The sequence below is a fragment of the Falco naumanni genome, chromosome Z, assembly GCF_017639655.2.
Source record: "Falco naumanni isolate bFalNau1 chromosome Z, bFalNau1.pat, whole genome shotgun sequence".
Taxonomy (NCBI): Eukaryota; Metazoa; Chordata; class Aves; order Falconiformes; family Falconidae; genus Falco; species Falco naumanni.
This window is the reverse complement of record NC_054080.1, coordinates 29,973,502-29,994,495: the sequence shown is the minus strand read 5'-3', so window position 1 is coordinate 29,994,495 and position 20,994 is coordinate 29,973,502. Positions and strand designations below refer to the sequence as shown.

The following is a 20,994-nucleotide window of genomic DNA, read 5'->3' as shown; positions in this document are numbered from 1 at the left end:
GACCAGCTGTTTGAATATAGTATTATAATAATAATACTAATAATACTCCCATGCAGAACTTCATATTCATGGCCTTTAACAAGGAATAGTAGCTTAAAAATTTTTCCTCCAGGCTGTCTCTAGTATGACCTACTGCTACTATGCTTTAGATTCTAACTGCAGCAGATCTTGTTGCATATTCTTAATATAGAATCACTTCTTTATAGCACAAATGTGTTCTGGACTTAAAAGGAGGCCCCCTGAAAGTTGAACTTGTAAACTGAGATGTTAAATTTTCAGGATAAACAGTTAAAAAAAAGAATCTTTCTTAGAAATTGCTTGTGAGCTCAAGTTCATAACCATGAAAAAAGAATGTTCTCTACAAGCCTGCACTGATGTAACAAAATTAATGAGGACTGTAAAAATACAGTTATTTTTGGCTGGTCAATATATTTCTAAGATCATGTTGCCTTTTTTAATCTTTTTAAATTTTAACTTATATTTGTGTGTATATGTGTATGAATGATCAGCGTGGGGGTAGAAAAAAAACAACCTGGTATTTTTAAAAACTTCTCTAATGAATAGCAGAGTTTATGCCAGGTGTACAAATGCTGCACATTCCTTTCTGAAGGTAGTTTTACAAATCCCCAAAAGCTCTAGTTAAATGCAACATTTGAACAGTGCAGTTCATATAGTAGACTCTTTCATAGCAGTTTTGGAAAATTACTGTTCACAAGATAGATATGAATGTTTATGAGTTTATTGCTGCAGGTGTCCCTTTTCAAATGAAAATTAGCAATAACTCTTTAGGGGATAGATTGTGCTAGTGTTACAGTTTCTAGTTTAGATAATGCCAATATGTCTGAATTACTATAAAGAGAAAAAGCGATTAATGTATGCGTAAGGAGCCCACAGTGATGGCTGTGTTTTACCTACATGTATGTAGCTGGAACTTCAGATCAGCATTTGGCACTTGTTAAGCAAGTGTTTGGTCACTTCATGAACCTTAGTTGGTGGTCAAACAGCTCACTTTGCATCAGAGTTGTAGCATATCCAGTATGTGTGAGGTCTAGCTGTGATCCATTCCTTGCTGATGGCTGAGAATAGCCTCCTGAAACACTGTTAAAGCAGGGCAGTGTATGTTTTCAGAAAAGATAATACAGGGGCTTTTCAGTTCTAATTGAATGATGTAGAATGTTTAATACTCTTAAATCTTTCCCAAAGTATCTATTTAGTCAGCTATTCAGGCTCTTCATTGTTAAATCTGTAGGGCTGAAAAATCACACCATTATTTTAATGCCTATGGCAAGTAGTGTGTGAAGCTTAGTGCTCATGAAGTATCTTGGTGAGGGTTTCTTTCCACAGGAGTCCAAGCTTCCCTGTTCTGCCTAATTATGGTGATACTGATCTAAGTCGCAGGGATAAGCTTGACATCTGAAAGCTTGGCTCACTTTCTGAACTAGTTTCTGGTGTTTGCTGAGAGATTTCTTCTAACAAATGTCTTAGATATAATAGTATGTTTAGAAGCATTAAAATGCAGTCTCCCTTTTGCAGGCAACAGCCCCTTAGCGGAGCTTACTGCAGACTGAATGGTGCTAACTTAAGGTGTGTAGCAGTCAGAGCTAGGTACAAATTGATGCAGTCCAGTCATGGACTGTTTTCTAAGTAGTTTCCTGTGGTTCTGTAAGCAAAATGATGAAATCATCTGACGATTCTTTAGGAGAGATTTTTCTTTGTCATTGAAATCCCTGCTTGTCTTTCTGAAAAGGAAGGAGCCTTTTCCTGATTTGAATGGCTATCCTGCAGTACACATGGGTGTTGAGGAAGCTAGTCTCTAAGACTCCCTTGTTAAGAGCTTTGGTGTATGAATTAAAGGGGAAAGGTTGGAATAATCCTCAATACTACTTTCCTTGTTTGATCAAAGTGAGGGGACAATTTCAAGCTAGTGCATTTTTGTTCAGAGTTGGAATAAAACCAAAGGAAGAAAGCAAAGGAAGAAAGGGAATAGAGCTCTCTCCTGGACATGGCGAAGTGGCAGGCTGTGATGGAATGAGAACTCTGAAAACCTTATTGTGAAAAGTTAAACTGGAAGCTGTAATTCTTTAGTTTGCAGGTTCCCTGCCTGCCTACTGATGAAGTTGTTAGAGGTTGGATAAAATACTTAAAAAAGTTTCTTTCTAGACCCTAAGTAGATTTCCAGAGAGGCAGTATTTAATCTCAATGGAGCCTAGCAGTGTATTTTGGAAGCAATAAGGACTTAGTTTTAGTTAGAAAAGATTCTGGTTTCATTTGTTACTTATATACTGTTGACGATATATCTTGGACTCTAACCTTGTACAGATACTATTGTTACTGAAATCTCGGAATGAAAAACTTACCAACACCAATGTGAGGTAGATAAGCAGACACTTCTTTATTAACAGCCGGGTGCGTGAGCGAGTCCTCTCACGATCAACGCACACCAAGCTTCAAAATCAGATACCATATATAGAACTTATTCATGCATATTCATTAAATATTCATACATAATCATAATATTGTCCATAACTCATTAACATATTCTCCTCCCATATCCGATTCTGCGCAGCAAAGGTTAGAAAGGTCCAGAAATGGGTCTGGGGTACGATTTGGGTAGGTGGTACATGAGTCGGTGGTCGCGATCTCCCCCTGCCGGAATTACCTTTTACTAAAGTTCACGGTTTCTTGGCAGGCAACTACAAGCTGTTCCAGTCAACTCTTCCCAATTTCCATTAATCTCATATTCTGACATCTCAATACACTTTCTACATACAGAAGACTGGTCAGATACAAAGAAACCTCTCAAACCCTAAATTATTACCTAAGTTTCAACAATGATTCCAGCCCATTCTTCTGGCCTTGGTACAGGATGTACAGAGGGTCTCATAGCAGCTTTTACTAAACAATTATAAGTTTCCTCAAAATATATTTTTATCCTTCTATATTTCTATTCTATAAAATAATTCTATAAAATCAAATAATCAAACAAATAAAGTCAATCAATCTTAACTTATTAACAAATCGATAACACTATCTGCTTGAATACTTTTTTTGTCAGGCAATAACAGCTAATCTGTGCTGTAAAACTTGGCCATTTTCGTTTTCCCTGACAGTTCGTGTTGACTGTAGCTTGTCTTTTAGTTTTCTAATTTATTCCCTGCTTTTTTGGTGCAATCTTACTAATATATGTAGAAGGCAAGACATAATACATGAGCTGCATCTACAAACACCAACCAGAGTGTTTTAAGAAAGAATGAGTGTAGGGAAAACACACTTTATTGTCTTAATGAAGAATCATAAGGAGACTTTAAATACATCAGAACACATAATAACATTAGCAGAAATGGTAGATTTCAGAAGCTCTTATGAATCTTTATTTTTTTTCCCAATACATTTTAATAACAAATAATTTCAGAGCCATGGCTACCCTCCTCCCTTCCTCTTCTTTAATCAGTGTTATTAATGCTTTCTTAGTCTTTAGGGGCTCCTGGTAATGCTAAACCATCAGAAAGTAAAAGAAGAAAAATACTTTTTGCGACTTTCGGGCTCCAAATGATTCTCACTAATGACTTCTATGTTTATTCATAATCCCAACAATTTGCGTGGCCAGAATCATAGTGCTTATTTCTTAAGAGGATATTGATTGTATTTTTTTCCCCCTAAAAACCTAGTTATTTACTAAGGCTACTGGATAGATAACCAGAAGTATTTAAACAAAACCAAAGCAAAATACTCTTTGCATGCAGGTAATGAGGTTGCTGTGGATGGTTAGCAGTTAGATCAGAACAGTGAAGCAGCAAGCTGTATAATATGATTTTTATTTACAAAAGTACAGTTTTGGCTTCTTCATTTCCAACATTTAACATATATAAACTTCCATCTAGTTATCCTAAAAAAATGGCAGTTTTTAGGTTGGGGTTAGGCACACGGAAGATAAGGCAACTGTCTGGGTTGCACAGGAAATGTACTGTTTCAAGTCCACATTCTGTGTACTGTCCCATGCAATTGATTGTTTTTCCTTTATGTATGTCTTCTATGTTCATTTTATAAACACTAAATTATGAGTTCTTTGTGTTTGTTATATAGTATGCTGAAAATTTGTGTGCTCTGTTAGTTCTACAGATACTTTTTTTTATTCTAGTCTTTATGGAATAGACTTTAAATAAGCACAGGAGGATATTTTTTATATTTGAAAGACATGGTGGCTTTCATTAAAAATTATAATGATTATCACCTTGAATATTCTTTCCTTTATTTACAGTGATAGGATGGGGGAAGAGAGAGGATATTTTCCTTGCCCTTCAATAACAGAGGATTATATTCAGAGGCCAAAGCTTTATTATCCTTATTTTTTCTGCGGATTTTAGGTGAAAAAGATTCTAAGTATATTTATGAAATCATAATTCTTCAGTATTTATTTTGTGAAGGTGTGATGCCAACTTTAAGCTCCTTTGAATTGTATATCTTAGGCTAGAGATTTGCTAACAGTTTACAGAAAGTACTTACTATTCTCATTTTCAATACTTTCTACAGTGTATGGAATGTTAAAAAAGGTAGAAGGGCATCTATTAAAATACAAAGTGAGATGCAAATATTACAAATTTGATGTAACAGCTCAGATGTATTTAATTTTCCTAATAATTGTTTTTATCAGCTGAAGTAATTGTGAATTATTTTGTCTCATAATACTGTCTATGGGAGTTTTTGTTGTGTGAAGTTCTTAAATTATTCTACAGTAAGATGTTCTCAAACTGTGTGTATCTTACCAGATTATGCAAAGTATTCCAAAGAACTGTATGAACAGTGGTGTTCACTGCTTGATGCATGCCACCGAGTTGGGATGCCCAAGCCCTAGCTGCTGTTGCTAATTGCAGTGCTCAAGTAAACTGAAGTCTGGGAAATCAAACATTAAGAACATTAATGGTGTGGAGTGCAATCCCATTCTGACAAATCTCAGAAGCCTTTTCAGGTCAGTTACATTGTGGGCTTTAGCATGGAGTCAGGGCCTTGGTTTCTTGCAGCCCTGAACTCACTTCAGTCACAAACAGTTTGTTCCCTTTTCCCTTTGTTTTAATAGATTTGAGGAGTTTCTGCTTTGTATCAAGGAATATGGATGCTGTTTCACAAGATCATCCTCTTTCCTTCTGTGGTTTCCTTTGATTTCCCTGCACACGTTTCACCTTCTGTGGCAATGAGGTGGGAATATTGCTGTTTGGTTTAGTATACAGAACCTGAAGGTTTCATCTGCAGACCTTACCTTACCCAAAGTAAAAAATAGTAATACAAGGTCAGGTAACAAGGCCGTTGTAGTAAAAATACACACAGAGGCTGAGTCCAGGTGGCTAAAGCAGCTCAATTTTATTTCACTTTTTAGCTTTGCCTGACTTACTGTAATGTAGTTTAAATAAAAATTTAAAATAAATTGTGTGTATGCATGTATGTTTATAATGAGGTAGACATGTAGAATCACAAAGTGGAGTGCAACAGGGGATCTCAGTGTCACTACCAAATGCAAATGTGAAATGCAAATATTATTCTTGCTGTTTGAACTAGGCACTGAAGCTCCTCGTGAAGTCGACAGAGCCTCCACATAATTTAAATCCTCCATGCGACGAGTCCATCCAAACTAATTTTCATCTGTGTTTCAGCTAATGCAACTCAGTCATTTTTCATAATATTTCTTACTAGGAACAAGTAAAGAGTCTCAGAAACGCAGTGCTGTGCCAGGGCTTGTTTGGTCTGGGATTTAGTCTTTGTGGAAAATCTAACTGTCTGTGTTTCTCCCAGTTCTCATTATTGTCTACCCCAATCCTATAACTGTTTTATCCCACCTTGCTTGTATCTCTCCATCACCTTGGCTCAATCCTTGATTGAGGAATAAGAAATTCCTCGTGCTGACTGATGCGCACATCTGCCATACAGGTATCTCTCTTCTCCCTCTGTATTGCTGGAGCATGACATGGAGACTGCTGCTATGCTGGAGAGAAGTAATTCAGAGTTTTGGTTTCTTCTCCTGAGACAGCGGTGTGCAAGGCAGCCCGGTTGCCATGGGATGGATGATAGTCACTGTAGATGGAGTGAATCAAAGTACTTAAAGAGTGGTAATTTGTGAGAAAAATCTGCTGAATCTGTAGAAACATTTTTTTTTTAATTAGTTCTTAACCTTCTGCTCAGATTAGTTTGAATATTTCCAGACATTAAAATGACACATTTTCCTTTTCATCATTTCTGCTTTTCCTTCCTTTCCTACCCCGCAACTTTTAAGTTCTGTTCAAATCATGGAAGTGCCTATGGATAGTCTTTAAATTCTTAACAGAGATTCAGAGAGCAAGGCAGTATTTTCTGCTAACTACATTTGTGACAATAGATGAAAAACAAATGAAAATTAGTTTGGGCAGACTCTTGGCATCAAGAATTTCAATTATCTGGTGGCACTGTGAGCTCTGGTGTCTAGTTGAGGTGCCAGGCTTAAACTTCTTCAGCTGGTGACATGGATATATCTGTGCATTGTATACGCCTCTAATTACTTAGTGAGCGAGTGAGCAATTAGACAATGTGTAGGTACCTCTAAATTATATTTCTCAGAAACTTCATGTAAAAATTGCCCTTTATTCTTCTTGGTAGAAGGAGCAGTAAGTGTCCCTCATATCAGATCCTCCACCAGACTGAAACAGAAATTGGAAATTTGAGATAACTGCATAACTAGTTTTGATTAGAAAACTAGTTTTGCTTGCCTTTTTACAATTTCTAGACAAACTGTTACCATGGAATTGGTATTTAAACTGCTCTGTTGAGATGTCAATGATTAATTTGTTATTGAACAGTCTTCCTGTGTGTTTACACTTTGAAACATTCCCTTTTGTGTTTTCTAGGGATAAAATTAATTTTTAGCATCTCTTTTCTGTGAGAATTCCTGTATTTACATGTTCAGGCTGCTTTCTTGGTTTAACTGATCCTCTTCTGTGGTGCTGCAGACCTGAATGTATACACAGTTATGTAAGGAGTTATAATTAAGATCTGAGAAACATCATGCATAGATGACTGTAGGCTCTAATATTCATTTGCTTTTTGTTATTTTGCTATGAAGCTTATTGCAGACAGTTTTCTTTCAGTTGACTTCTTAAAACAATTTTTAAGCAACTTCTTACAGAAAGAATAAACTACTCTTAGGTCAAAGTAGAAGCCATCAACTGATTTGCTTTCAAGTGAACTGGCAATATGATTTCTTGTTAAACAAATACAACTTTACATGTAAGCAAATCCATTGTGCATTATGTAATAGCTATTTTGCATACTATAGGACACCACACATAATTCTTTTAATGACTAAACTGATTTCAAAACAAAACTAAAAAGACCCCAACCCCCAAACAACTACTGAGGCAGTCATACATTCTATAATGGATAGCTTCTGGGTTTGTTTGAAGTACAACAAATGAGTTTTGAATCTGTAACACTATGGGAGTATGTATACGCAAGGAAGAGATAATACTGGAATATAACCCTTTTGAAAGTATTTTGCTTTCACATTCAAAATGAAAGGCTAGATTAAGTTTCTCATTGGAGAAAATAAAGCTTATAGGAAGTTTAATATCTCAAATATGCAGATTGCTCTTAAAAAACAAATGAGGTCTTGCTTCAGGAATGGCAAATTAGAGATTTTGTAGCAATTTCAGATCAAGATTCTGAGTATAAAAATGTATGTGTCTTTTAAATAAATTTCAGGAAGTTTTTGAAATGTCTGAGTCCATGTCTAAGCATCTTGTTTTATTGCTGTACTTCAGTTTGTCACGTTACTGGAAATCCAAAACAAGACTTTCTTGTTGGAGGGAAGAAGCAGAATTTTTTTAGAGGAAGCCATTTGAGTTTTGGACAAGATGCAAGCATTACATTTTGGTCAGTTTACTTCTTTACATTTTATTGTCCTTTAAATCCACTGCATTTAAAGGAGAAGTATGTAAATTTTGGCCTGGTTTTTGGATCTGTGTGGATCAGATGTAAAGTGTCTTCTCACTTAGGGAAATCAAGGTGCTTAGCTCTATAAAACAAAACCAGTGTGTTTATGATTGAATGAACCACAAGTATGAACAGAATATCTTTAAATATATCTATAAAATACAGTCTTTACCTCACAGGGAGAGTCTGGAAACGTATCTGATCGATTTTGTAGTTTTGGGCACAGTGTAAATGAGACTTTCTGGTGCTGCAGTATATTTTTTCTGGCTCTGCTGTGTTCTGTTCTGGCCAGCTAGCTGTGTGTTAATCCTTTCACAGAAAGGAAATCTGTGGAGTGCGGTCTTCTGATTATAATAAAATACTCAAAATAGTTTTGTGTAAGTTACATTTACAGCAAGGAGCTGTCTGGGACGGTAGCAAGTTAGGTACTCGTAGGAAAAATGCTAAAATTTATTTTGTGGAAATAAGAGGATGGTTTTGCTCTTAGTTGAGGAAGATGTTCTCAGTGATGTGAAAAATGTAAGGAGTGGTGTGCTTGCTGGTGAAAACTTTATCTGCTTCATCCCCAAAGATTAAAGAGCGAAGGGTCAGATCTCTCCACAAAGCTAGAAACACAAATGTCAAATATTACATCTTTAAATGTATTTGCTATGCCAGAGTATGTCACTGGGAGTCTCCTAATGATGAGTTTGTCCCGTATTGTCAGATCTTGCCTTTGCATTACTTCTGTTCTTCAGGAAGTTTCTGAGATTTTTTTTTTTTTTAACCTTTGATGTGTCTTTTTTTCTTTCTGGATTTGTGCAAACAACTAGTTTCTTGGTGCTTGTTTTGTGTTCCAAGTCTGTTCTATGTGGACAGGGAGGCTGCAGGAGCCAGGGAGAAATCTTTCTGCCAGTCTCAGGGAGTTGCTGGAAGAAATCACCTTTGTTTCTTGTGAAAATAGTGTCACTCTGGGGGGCTAAAACCAATATTGTTTGTTCCCTGCAGCTCTTTTAAAACTGCTGCACTTCTGTGGGAGGTGAATCAGCAGGGAAGGCAGCAAACTGAAGCCTTTCACTTAGGTAGAAATAAAGCTAGTCTAAAGCTGGAGCTTCTTGTACTGTTGCAAAATTGGCCGTGCATTTGTGGCTCTAGATGAGTTCAGGTTTGTTGACTGTAATGCAAAAGCAACCTAAGCCTTATGTTCCTTCTGAATAGAACATCATTTGTATTTCAGGTGGGATGGAGCTTGTCAACAGATGGAACACAGCAGCTGAAAGCTCTTCTTCCTTCAAGTTACAGGATGACTTTCTTACCCTCAAGCTATGGAGTTCAAAAAGAAATTTTGCTTGGTACTAAGTAACTATCACAGAATTGATTGTGTTTTCCTGTTTGCAGAGACAGGGTACTTGACTAAGCAGGTTAATGTTATGAGGGTAATTCCCACTTAAAATACCCATTTTCTTCACCTGCTCGATGGTCTTCCTTCTACCCTGGTCTCTGCCTTTCCAGTTCAGTTCTGTCTTGACTGCAAAGATAGTACCCATACGGAGCTTTGGTTCTTATTCAGCCTAATGGTTGGGTAACTTCCAGTTCTTGAAGCAAGCTGGGAACAAGCTAATACTGAAATTGACAGCTAGTTCAAGTAAGACTTGGCAAAGCTTATTTCAGATGTAATTAACTATATTTACTTATATTTACTGTAATTTGTAGTAACACAACTTAGATTTAATTATTGACAGCAGATCCTTCTGCCATGTGGTGATGTTTGCTTCAGTTGAGGTGGTTGTCACTGACAACTAATCTTTCTGTGGCAGCGTGTAGTCAAGTGATTAATCACCTTAAACAATATTCTTAACTAACAGCATTCTGTCTTACAGTGAGAACAATCTGGAAACAGTTTGCCTTGTCTGCCTTTTTTTTAACGCGATCTGCATGCTACCTAGCTTTTGAAGAACCTGATTAAAGGGCTTTCCTGTCTGTCATTTTAAAATGCTGTTACATCTTTAATAACAGTTGCAAAAGTTTGAATGGCTATGCATTGAAGTTGTATTCTGGTTCTCATTTGCTGTATTTAGGAGTTACACTTAGATGGATAGAATGTTTCTTATTATCAGTTTGTAAATTCAGTTAAACAGCGTTATGATCTAGGAACTTTTTTTTTTTTTTAGTCACAAAACATTGGTCCAAGTTTTATTTATACATTGGTCCAATGAACTCTTCACCTTGGAGAATGATTTCTCTTGCTAATTAAATGGCCTTGTTCAGTATGTTCTAAGACAAAAGAGAATTAAGTCTGTATGTTTATTGTACTAGTGGGTGATGAACTTTTGATTAGGGCTTGACAGCAGTTCATGCTTTTGTTTGACCATATAATACATATTTCTTAGACAGGGTCCAAAAAACTTGAGTAATATGGAAGAAGCAGCTTTGGAAAGTAACTTCCCTGTAAATGTTTGCTTTAGGTGGCTTCTGAACTGTTTACAGTTACTCCACATAATTTGGAGGGTTTATGGTCAGTGGCAATTTTGTATGGCCTCCAGAAAAATACATTCAGATGGAGAAATGGGTTACATAACTAGCTTAACAGAGAAAGATGCAGTATTTCTGTGATTACTGGTGATTAAAATGATTGATTTTAGTTGTATTTGACAGCCATAAGTAGAGGATGGTACGTTTTCCAGAATAGTGAGTCTTGTTGCAACTTTATTGTCATTAAAGGCTATAGTTGCACAGTGATCAGTTTAATCATATTGCAATCAGTAAGGACTTTTCTGTAAAACAGCAAGCTTGTTTTGTTTAAGACTTATTAATTCCTCACTATTTGAAGGTTATAGTTTACAGCACAGGCTTGTTACATGTGTATTTAAGTGTAACTAGCTAGTATTTGGAGGTTGTTTTTTTATACCTTTAGGATTAAACTTGTAGTTGCAGTAAACCCTTGGGTCTCTTGTTATTTGCTGTGAGAAGGAAAGTCAAGGTTATGTATGTTTGTATATACCCATGTACTCATACACCCATATATTTGTACATGTGCTCTGCAAAGCTGTTTTCCTTGATGTGTCAGCAGAGACAAATAGGAAAGCAAGATATGGCGTAGAGATATTATGTATTCATGTTTGAAATATGTCTTTTAATCCCAGGCAGTGTATCAGAAATTTGAATGAAATATAACATTATAAACGATGATCTGTAGTATATATAAGGAAAGGTATGTGCCAGAGCCAAAATGGAAAGCATTTTTATGCAAACTTTTATGAATGTCATAATTCTAAACCTTAAGCTACTATTAGGCATACCAGTAACCATAAAGCATATTTACACAAGTTCAGGGGCTTTCCTTTTACGTAATTATAAGTTTATCTATTTTAAAGAATCTTAAAAACAGAACTTTGCATTCAGTTATCTCTGTTTATTAGTGTTCAGTGAAAAGTATTTTTTGCAGCCTGCGATGCACTGATAAAGAATGTGGAAAAATTATGCTTAGGTAGATGTGAACTGATTAAATTGCTTTTTACAGTAAAAGTGATTCTGAAGTTGCTTATGAAGAATAGTGTATGTAACTAACACAGATGAGTTTTTAAAAATTGTGTTTATTTATTTGGTCCATATTTGAGCAAACTAATGTGTGGTCATTTTCACATGCAAATACTTTGATTTGGTTGCATGCACATAGGACTCACATTAATCATAACAGGAGACACATGGTAAATAAATGTCACAATTTGGTTTACTTTGCATAGAGTAACTATACAGTTAAATAGAAGTGTACAGCCACCTGCAGATATGTATGTCTGCAAAAGTAATGAACTTGTATTTTGGGAAGCTGTTCACAAAACCACTTTAAAATATATTGGTTGAATTTTGAAAGTGCCACACTGCTGAGGTAATTTAAAGAAAAGAAAAGAAAAGAAAAAACACCCAAAAAGCACAAAACTCCCTTTTAAAAATCCACACAGTATGTAACAGTAGAACTTTGGTGATGAAGAAATTCCAGAACTTTATTGTCTTAATACTTGACAGTTTTTTGCATTCTTGTTTTAAAATTAGGTGAGAGTCAGGATGCACCCAATAACCTTCAAATTCGTGCAGTTCTGATGGAAATGTTTCTAAAATGATTGAATTTTCTATTAATATTACTTATAATCATTCTGCCATACAGAACAGAAATTTACACTATGAGTTAGTAGCTGGCCATCTTTCTAAATTCAGAGAAGTTGTATTCTTTACTGCTTAGCTGAAGAAGAAATGATGTTACATCTGTGTTTAGACAATTTCTACCCCTCCACCCCCGTTTACCTGAAAGAGAAACAAAAATATCATCTAAACAAGCAGCTGTTTGCAAGTCAGTTATTATTTTCTATTGAACATGTAAGCTTGAGTAGAAAATGCAAGTGCACCCTATATATATACCTCTGTGCACTTTTGGTGGAGGAGACCTCTCCAAGGAATGATGAGATACTTAGTTCTCAGCAGCACTGATTCTGCAAATATGCTATTTGTCCTGATAATATGCATATAAACCTGATTAAACAAAAGTGGCTGCTGAGTATTGTAACTGTCTTGTGAATCAATCTTTGCATTTCTTTAAAATCACTTTATCTTTAAGCATGTAATAGGAATCATAGGTTCATGCTTTGTTTTTTCTGTGTAATGTCTTAAAACTGTGTGTCAGAGGTCTTAGTGGCAACAGAAGTAGTTTTACAGGAGGCAGTTCTATAACTGTTCTGTAATACCTGCCATCAAACTGAGAAAAGCTGTCAAATGTATAATGTTACTCAATTGTTCAGGTTTCTTTTACTCTTGTATATAATTCTGAAGCTGAAAACAAAACTGAGTTTAGATTTGTTCTCCTTCCTTTACGTGGGAGAATTGTGTTTTGTTTGGTGGTTTTTAATAATGCATATTAGTGGATTGACTGGCCTTGCTGACATGGCCATCTTTTCACCCATCTTTTTCCTTGATGCACAGTCATGTGGACTTTTATTTTTCCTGCAGGATGTCAAGATAATCTTAAAAATTGAATATATGATTTGAGGGTTTGAAGAATGCTTACTTTTCATTGTACAATCCCTCTTGGAGTGTGTAACAAAAACATTTATAATCTTGTGTTTTCAGTACCACAGGGGCTTGAGGTATTTAGGTCAAAAAGGTAAGAGGGAAAAACATATTTCATGTTCCTTGCTTAAAAGCACTGTTAGAAGGCACCCAAGCAGAAAGTGCAGTAGATCAGCAGTTGTAGTCACTGGATGCAATCATCCAAACTGTCTGAAGTGATTTTGCTTAACCTGGGCTATCCTTAGAGTCTTTTTAAAATATTTTTAAAATTAGTTTAGGAAATTGTGGTGTTGCCTCCCATTTCTTACATTGTTCTGACTGGACAGGTAATTTTGTGAATCCTAATTCATGATCTGTATTAATTTTGTAAGAGCATTACTGCAACAAACATTGCAATGTTTCCCCTTTTGGTCACCCAAATGCCTTCCCAGATTTTATGCAGGAAGAAGTGTTTGCTGCTGTCAAAGCTGGTTTCCTTTCCTGTCCCTTTGACCTCTGTGGTATGTGACTAATATGTTAAGTGTGTTAAAACCCTTCCAAACAGCTTTGCAGACTAAAGCCAGTCTAAATTAAACACTGCGTGTTGTACTTGGAAAATATAGTATTTTTTATTAGCAATAAAATTTCATTTATATGTTTCACCTGTTTTGTTATGGGGTGTAGGAACTGAGGAAGATCTTGAACTGGCAACTTTTCTGTTTCTTGTAATCAGCTGAAGGTAAAAGGGTATTTGGAGAATAAGGCCTAGGCCTTATTTTGCTGTAACACTCCGTTTCAGAAAATAATAGATTTCCTCTAGGGGGCAATGCTTCTCTCCTCTCTTGAAAGAGGATAGGAAAATATCATTTTAGCAGAGGATAAGGAACTGCCTTCAGTGCTGTGTCTATCTTTCAAGTATTGCTTTGGGTTCATGGACTTAAGCAAGACAGCTTTTTAAAAGCCAAGTACATAAAAACCTTTGAAACTCTAGATGTTATGTTAAAGTATGCATCTTTCCAGGCCAAGTGACGTTTTTTGATACCACTTTCTCACAACTGTCATTAAGTAGTTCAATGAAAGCTTGTAACTCAAAGTATGCTGGTTGTGATCTTTGACCACTCCTTTCTTCTTTCTCTTGGCCATGAAGAGAACAAGGTGCCTGTAGCAATCTGTATGCTTAGGTTCACTTGGGGGCTGGAGGCAGTTATGAAGTTTTTCTGCTGCTGTTGAAATCAGGAGCCCAAATTTTCTACAGTTGTTTAACCAATCCACCGTAGTAATTGGTATTCATGTATGCAGGATATTTGTCCTTACTGTAGAGTGACATTCCCCATGTGTTACTCTCTCTTAGTTCTCCTTGTGGTTGAATGTTGTCTTGAATAGATTCGTAGTAGTTGGTTTCCTGGCCAAAAATATGACCAAATGTGACCTGGCCAAAAGTGTTTCTAAAGGCACATGTGATGTGTAATCTGTGGAGTACTTCCGAGTAGATTCTAGAGTAGGTTTAATTGATCAGACCCCATGACTACTTCACAGACCTTTTGCTGTTGATTTTTCCCTGTAAATGTAGTTCTAGTCAATCAGCCTGACAGGTAAGATACATCTATTCCTTGATGTGAACAAAATCAACTTTAATTTAAGTGATTGTTGAGACACATTCTCAGAGGGAGCAATATATGCTTTCCTGTTATTAGGAATGCAAACTGAAGGAGTCAGTTAGAATAGGACATACTTTCAAATATATATTTTTTTTTTCCAGATTTTTGAAGGAGTCTGCTGTACCCTTGGCATGCCAGACTTGCAAGTTATCAGAGAGATTTTAGATCACTATTGGTATTTTGTATTGCATTTCAGACTGTAGTTTCCTCCTTCCTTCAAATCTTTCATGCTTTCAAAAAATATCTATTGAATAAAAAAACCCCAAACAAATAGCAATCAGGTGGAAGAAAATAAGAAAGTAATGAAATTGTATTTGGGTTGTGATTGCAGCCATCAGTATCCAATGTTTACTTCCAAACTTTCGTACAGCTAAGATGGCTATTCCTGTCAAAGTACACATTGCTGCAAATAACACTGGAGTGCAGGTTGGTGTTACAGTTCACTAGAGTGGAAAAGAGGATCATCCTGAATGTGCTGTTTTCTTTAATTTCCCAATTTATTTTTTTACTTGTAAAGTAATAGTCAAACTATGTCTAATAGCTATTGTTTAGGTAAAATTTTCATTAATTTCACTGGGATTTCAGGCTTGGGCTGGCAAGCTGATAAGTTACCTCTAGAATTCTGTGGACCATTCTTGGATGTTGAAATTTATCCTTGTGTTTGCCGGCTCCTTCTGTCTACTGTCTAACACACTAGTTCTTTGAGCTTTTTACTTTTTTTTTTTTTTTTTTTTTTTGACAGAGTCACAGGTTGTTTTTATGATGTGCAGCTGTATGAGCAGTATGGAAGGTTCTTTGAAACCTTTTGGTCTTGATGATGGCTGTTACCTCCCTGCTTGTTATAGTTTGAGAGTCTAGGTTCTGATGCATGCTGTTCTTTTTAAAACTGCTGTGGTTTGTTATTTTCTCCTTTTATTTAATATCGTTTTTAAGGGAGTGAAGTTTCAAAAGGCAGCAATACTAATCAGATAACCTACTTCCACTGCTAATGCGGTTCCCCTTCACTACATTCTTTTGCCGGTTTCCTCAGTCCCCATGGTGTGCAGTTTAGCTCTCTGGGCTGATGGAAAACTGGGTCAGCAGTGCTGGAGGGGGAAAAGGGCTTCCATTTGTGTGTTTAACAAGAACAGCCATGCGGGAGAGCTGAGGTCATGCAGCCAAGCAGGGAATGAGGAGGAGACTATTTGTCTCTTGTGAGACCAAGGTGGGGTGGGCTTGTCATTCATTTTCATGAAATCTTACCCTAAACCAGCCTTGGAGCTCTGTTCCCTGTAACACCTCTCCAACTCCTTTTCGCTGAAGTACTTGTTTGGCATCTTTGCTCATAACAATTTCACATTTAATAACAATACCAGGGTTTGCTGAATTCAAGTACTTTGTGCCTACATAACTTTCTTATAAAGAGATGTCTGAATATGTGTGAGTGTCTTGCAGTTGAGGCAGTAAATTCATTGAAATTGGTGCAGATGATAATATTCAAATATTGATTACTTTGCTTGGGGTTTTTTGTTTGCTTTTCTGGGTTTTTTATATTTCATTTTTGTGGTTTTTTTTTTTTTTTTTTTTTTTAAATAGAATTAGTAAAATGCATTCCCTCAGTGTAAAAACTTTTCTGAGGAAGGTGTTTGTAGGATTTGTTTATGCATTGCAAATTTTATTCTTAGTTCTACTCTGTATGGGTTTGGAAGAAAGAAGAGCAATATTGTAAGAATATGTTTGTCCTCAGTTTTAATGATGCTTTTGTGTCTCAGTGGTGTTATTTCCTTAGACACTCCATGTACTATTGCATGGTAATCTTTTTTTTTTTTTTAAATATAAAACTAGTATAATTACTGATACACTTTTCTATTTTTTTTGTTGTTGATATCTTAATTGTTTTAGGATACATTTGTAGTAATAGTGGTGATAAGAGAAACATAGTAGACTTTCAGGCTAATAGGATTAATCAGTTTTAAACAAAAGGCAGAAGATTGTTGGCTTTTAGAAGCCAGTTTGAAATCATGTTTAGTTTTTCATAGATAATTTTCTCTTCAAGAACAAAGAATACTTAGGGAAAGCAAACAGTTAAAATTAACATCAACTTGACACTGAAAATGAAACAAATGTCACAAGGACCAAGCATTTTTCCTGTCAAAAAGACAACTGCAATTTGGGAATCAAGATAATATAACTTTAAGTGCCTCCTTTTCTTAGTTTTTGCTTGTACTTTTAATATTTTTTTTTTAGAATTTGCATTTTATTTCAGAAAAGTATATTCAGAAGTCTTTTGAAAAGTTTCAACAGGAGGAATTTGTTTGCTTTAGGAATGTGTTATTGCATATTTGACATTGTGTAGAATATGCCTGTGTATATTGATATTGTTTGGATTTTTTTTTCCCTTTTGGAGCTTTGCATATCTGATATTATTCACAGTTAACGTGTGATTCCTTCATTGAGATTGTTATCAGGGTTTTGCCACTGTAAACTTCTAAGAAGTCTGAGCTCCTTTATGTGCTTCATGTAATTAGATATATTTTAAAATGAGATTTTTTGTGATTGTCAGAACTCTAAATTATCAGAGTGAGGAAAGAAGTAAATCTATCCAAGATAACTTACATAAAGAAATGTAGATGTAGGGCTCACCTGTATGTATAAGTGCTTACACAGTCCTTACTATGAAAGGATTTTCTATTTAAGTTTATCATTTAGATACATTTCCTTTAGAAATTAATATACTTTAAAGTACATGATTTGATAACAGTTTTGAACTATCTGTTACAGATGGGGCTGAACAATTCTATTTTTCAAAAGCTGTTACTGCTAGTGAGTTTTTAATAATTATGCTGTTAAGATAAAAATTAATATGTAGTATTGTCAACCAGCATCATCTTTGAATAGAATAATTGCTAACGTTTGGAGATAATTTAAACTATCTCTGGTTTAACAAATCTCTTGCTTTGTTTTAAATAGTTGTACCAACCAATACAATCCTTAATGAATTCTGTTAGTAATCCAGACAAAGAAGAGGAACCAAAGACTGGATATTGCAGTTCACTGTTTGGTCACCTGTGCCTGTTGTTTTAATGTCTTTAATGCAGCACTGTGCATCCTCCCTATTCTCTAAAGCTTATTTTGGGGGCTTTAGACGTTGCCTAGCTCCTTATTCCTTAAGGAAGGTTAAGGCCTTCACTGCCTGACCAGAACTGCTCACTAAGTAGAGCCCTTTCTTTGGCACTGAATGGGTCAGGCCTGCAGGACTTCCTACTGGGATCAATAGCGTTCATGTTTGCTTTCATAGGTGCATAATAGACAAGAATCTTGGCAAAGACCTGCACACATAGCTTCGGCAGAGAAACAGATTTGAGTCTTTACAAAATTTTTGAAGTAATTAATAGGTGGAAAGGGAGCTATTGGAATATGCATTGATTATTCCACTAAAAAAAAAAAAAAAAAAAAAAAAAAGTGTTCTGCCTAACCAGGGCCCAGTCTGCAGTTCAAACCCATCATATATTGGTACCTGTGTAATTCTTAGATAGAAATTTGGAGCCAGTAGTCTTCTGTGCTGGTAATTCTTCTCCGATTTTGGGATCCATTTTTATTTTTAACTTCTATAAAAATGTAACCTTGCAGTAAATATGAAGTCTGTACACAATATTATTAATTCAGGATATGTATGACATTTTGCTGTTATGATTAGTAGCATGGCAAATATTTCATTTGACTTAATTCTTCTTTTTTTTTTTTTCCTCCTTCCATTTAGAAATAGGTATGTTTCTACATAGGAGGTAAGATTTTAAAAATGTGCTTGTTTTGGCATACGTTTTTCATGGAAATACAGACTTGGCTATATATTCTGGAGTGGATCTTTGGGGTTCACTCAAGTATACTCTGAATATTATTTCCTATATTCAGTATATTCTGAGTATTTTAAAGCAATTAAAATAAGTGGACCTTTCTCATATTTTTCTTTTCCCACCCCCTGTGTTTGGATGCAAGTCCTTTCATGGTATCCAAATCTGGGTTGGTGTAGCAGCTGCCAGATGCCCATTTAACTGCTCTCTCACTCCCCCTCTGCAACAGAACAGGGGTAGAAACAGCTCCTGGTTCAAGATAAAGACAGGGAGATCATTTACCAATTATTGTCATGGGCAAAACAGACTGCACGTGGGAAAAATCTATTTAATTTATTACCAATTAAAACCAGAATAGGATAGTAGAAAACTTAAAAATACCTTCTGTCTCACTCCCACCCTTCTTCCCAGGTTCAGCTTCACTCCTTTAGTCCTGACTTGTCCACCTTCTTCCCTACTCTGAGTGGCACAGGGATGATGGGGAAATGGGAGTTGTAGACAGTCCATAAGAGTTCCCCTCGGCTGCTTTTTCCTGCTCACACTGTTCTCCAGCTCCAGTGTGGGGTCACTCCCAGGTGTTACAGTTCTTCACAAACTACTCCAACTCGGATCCTTCTCCATGGAGTGCAGCCCTTCAGGAACAGAATGCTCACACATGGGTCCCCCATGGGCCACAGCTCCAGCCAGGAACCTACTCCTCTGTGGGCTCCTCTCCACAGGCTGCAGCACCAATGTGGGTTCTCTGTGGGCTGCAGCTTCCTTCAGAGCATCGTCTCAACATAGGCTGCAGCATGAGGTCCTTTGTGGGCTGCAGTGTGGTTATTTACTCCAGCATGGTCCTCTATGGATGTCAGGGGCACATCTGCTCCAACGCCTGGAGGACCTACTTCTGCTCTTCCTTCATTGACCTTAGTGTCTACAGGATCATTTTTAGCACATTTTTTTCTCATTCCTCTCTCTCACAGCTGTTGGGCAGAATTTCTTCATATTTTCTTAAATGTTTTCACAGAGACACCACCAGCTTCACTGAGGAACTCAGCTTCCAGCTGGAATGAGCTACCCCTGGTCTCTTCCATCCATGCAGCTCTTTCAGTGCCAAAACCTTGCCTCATAAACCCAATACTGTGTGACAGACTTTGGATCTCTCTGTTTCAGCTCCCTGATCTCTGCAGGATCTCTCCAACTCCCTGCTCCTTGCAGGACTACCTAAAACTGAACCATATGACTAAGCATTGTCCAGACACTTTGACTGACAGGCTTCATGCCATGACCACTTCCCTGTGGAGCCTTTTCCAGTGATTGACCACCCTCGCAGTGAAGAATCTTTTTCCTAATGTCCAATCTGAACTTCCCCTGATGCAGCTTCATACAATCTCATGTATCACTGGTCACCAAACCAAGGAGAGCAGCACCTCCCCCTCCACTGCCCCTCTTAAGGTAGTTGTAGACTGTAATGAGGCCACCCTTCAGCCTTCTCTAAGCTAAAAAAAGAAGTGACCTCAGCTGCTCCTCTTAGGTCTTGCTCTCGAAACATTTTGTCATCTTGGTCATCCTTCTTTGGGCACACTCTAATAGTGTGATGTCCTTATATTGAGGTGTCCAGAACTGCACATGGTACTCGGTGGTGGGGCCACACCAGCACAGTATAGAGAGAGACAATCATCTCCCTTGACCAGCCAGCTGTGCTGTGTTTGATGCACCCCAGGACACAGATGGCCCTTTTGGCTGCCAGGACGCACTGTTGACTCATGTTCAACTTGCCATCAACCCAGCCTCCAGATCTCTTTTCATGGGGCTGCTGTCCTGCCTCCTGTCCCCCAGTTTGTACATACAACCAGGATTACCCCATCCCAGGTGGAGAATCTGGTGCTTGTTCTTGTTTAATTTAATATGCTTGGTGATTGCCCCGGTCTCTACCCATCTCGATCTCTGGAAGGCCTCTTTACCCTCAAGAGAGTCCACAGCTCCTCTTAATTCAGTGTTGCTGGCAAATTTACTTAATGTAAACTCAACTCCTGCATCCAGATCATTTATAAAAACTTTAAAGAGCACTGGCCCTAAACTTGAGCCCTGCTGAACCCCACTAGTGACTGGTTTCCAGCTTGATATAACTCCATGTAATATAACTCTTTGAGCCTGACCTGTAAGCCAGTTGTTCACCCAAGGTACTATGGACCTGTGTAGCTGTATGCTGGACATTTTTTCCAGAAGGATACTGTGAGAGTAGCTGTGCTAAAATAACTGTCCCCACATCTGCTGGCTTCCCTTGGTAAATTAGATGGGTGACCTTGTCATAAAAGGAAATTAAGTTAATTAAACAGGACTTTATTAAGGGTAATGAACCCATGTAAGCTATGACAAATGACTACTTTGTCATTGTTTTTCCATAACTCCCAGAATAACCTTCTCTATAATTTTACCAGCACTGAAGCGAGACTGACAGGCCTGTAATTACCAGGGTCTTTCTTCTTACACTTCTTAAAACTGGGACAACCTTTGCCAGCTTCCAGTCAACTGGACCTCTCCAGATTCCCAAG

At 36.9% G+C, this 20,994-nt stretch overlaps 1 long non-coding RNA gene across 1 annotated transcript; it reads left to right on the top strand.

Annotated features, from left to right (window-relative positions):
* The first annotated feature begins 4,775 nt into the window (after positions 1–4,775).
* LOC121081729 lies at positions 4,776–12,397 on the top strand. The gene is made up of 4 exons (XR_005825775.1): positions 4,776–4,966; positions 5,075–5,193; positions 7,782–7,893; positions 9,170–12,397. It is a non-coding gene; the product is annotated as an uncharacterized LOC121081729 (long non-coding RNA).
* The last annotated feature ends 8,597 nt before the right edge of the window (positions 12,398–20,994 follow it).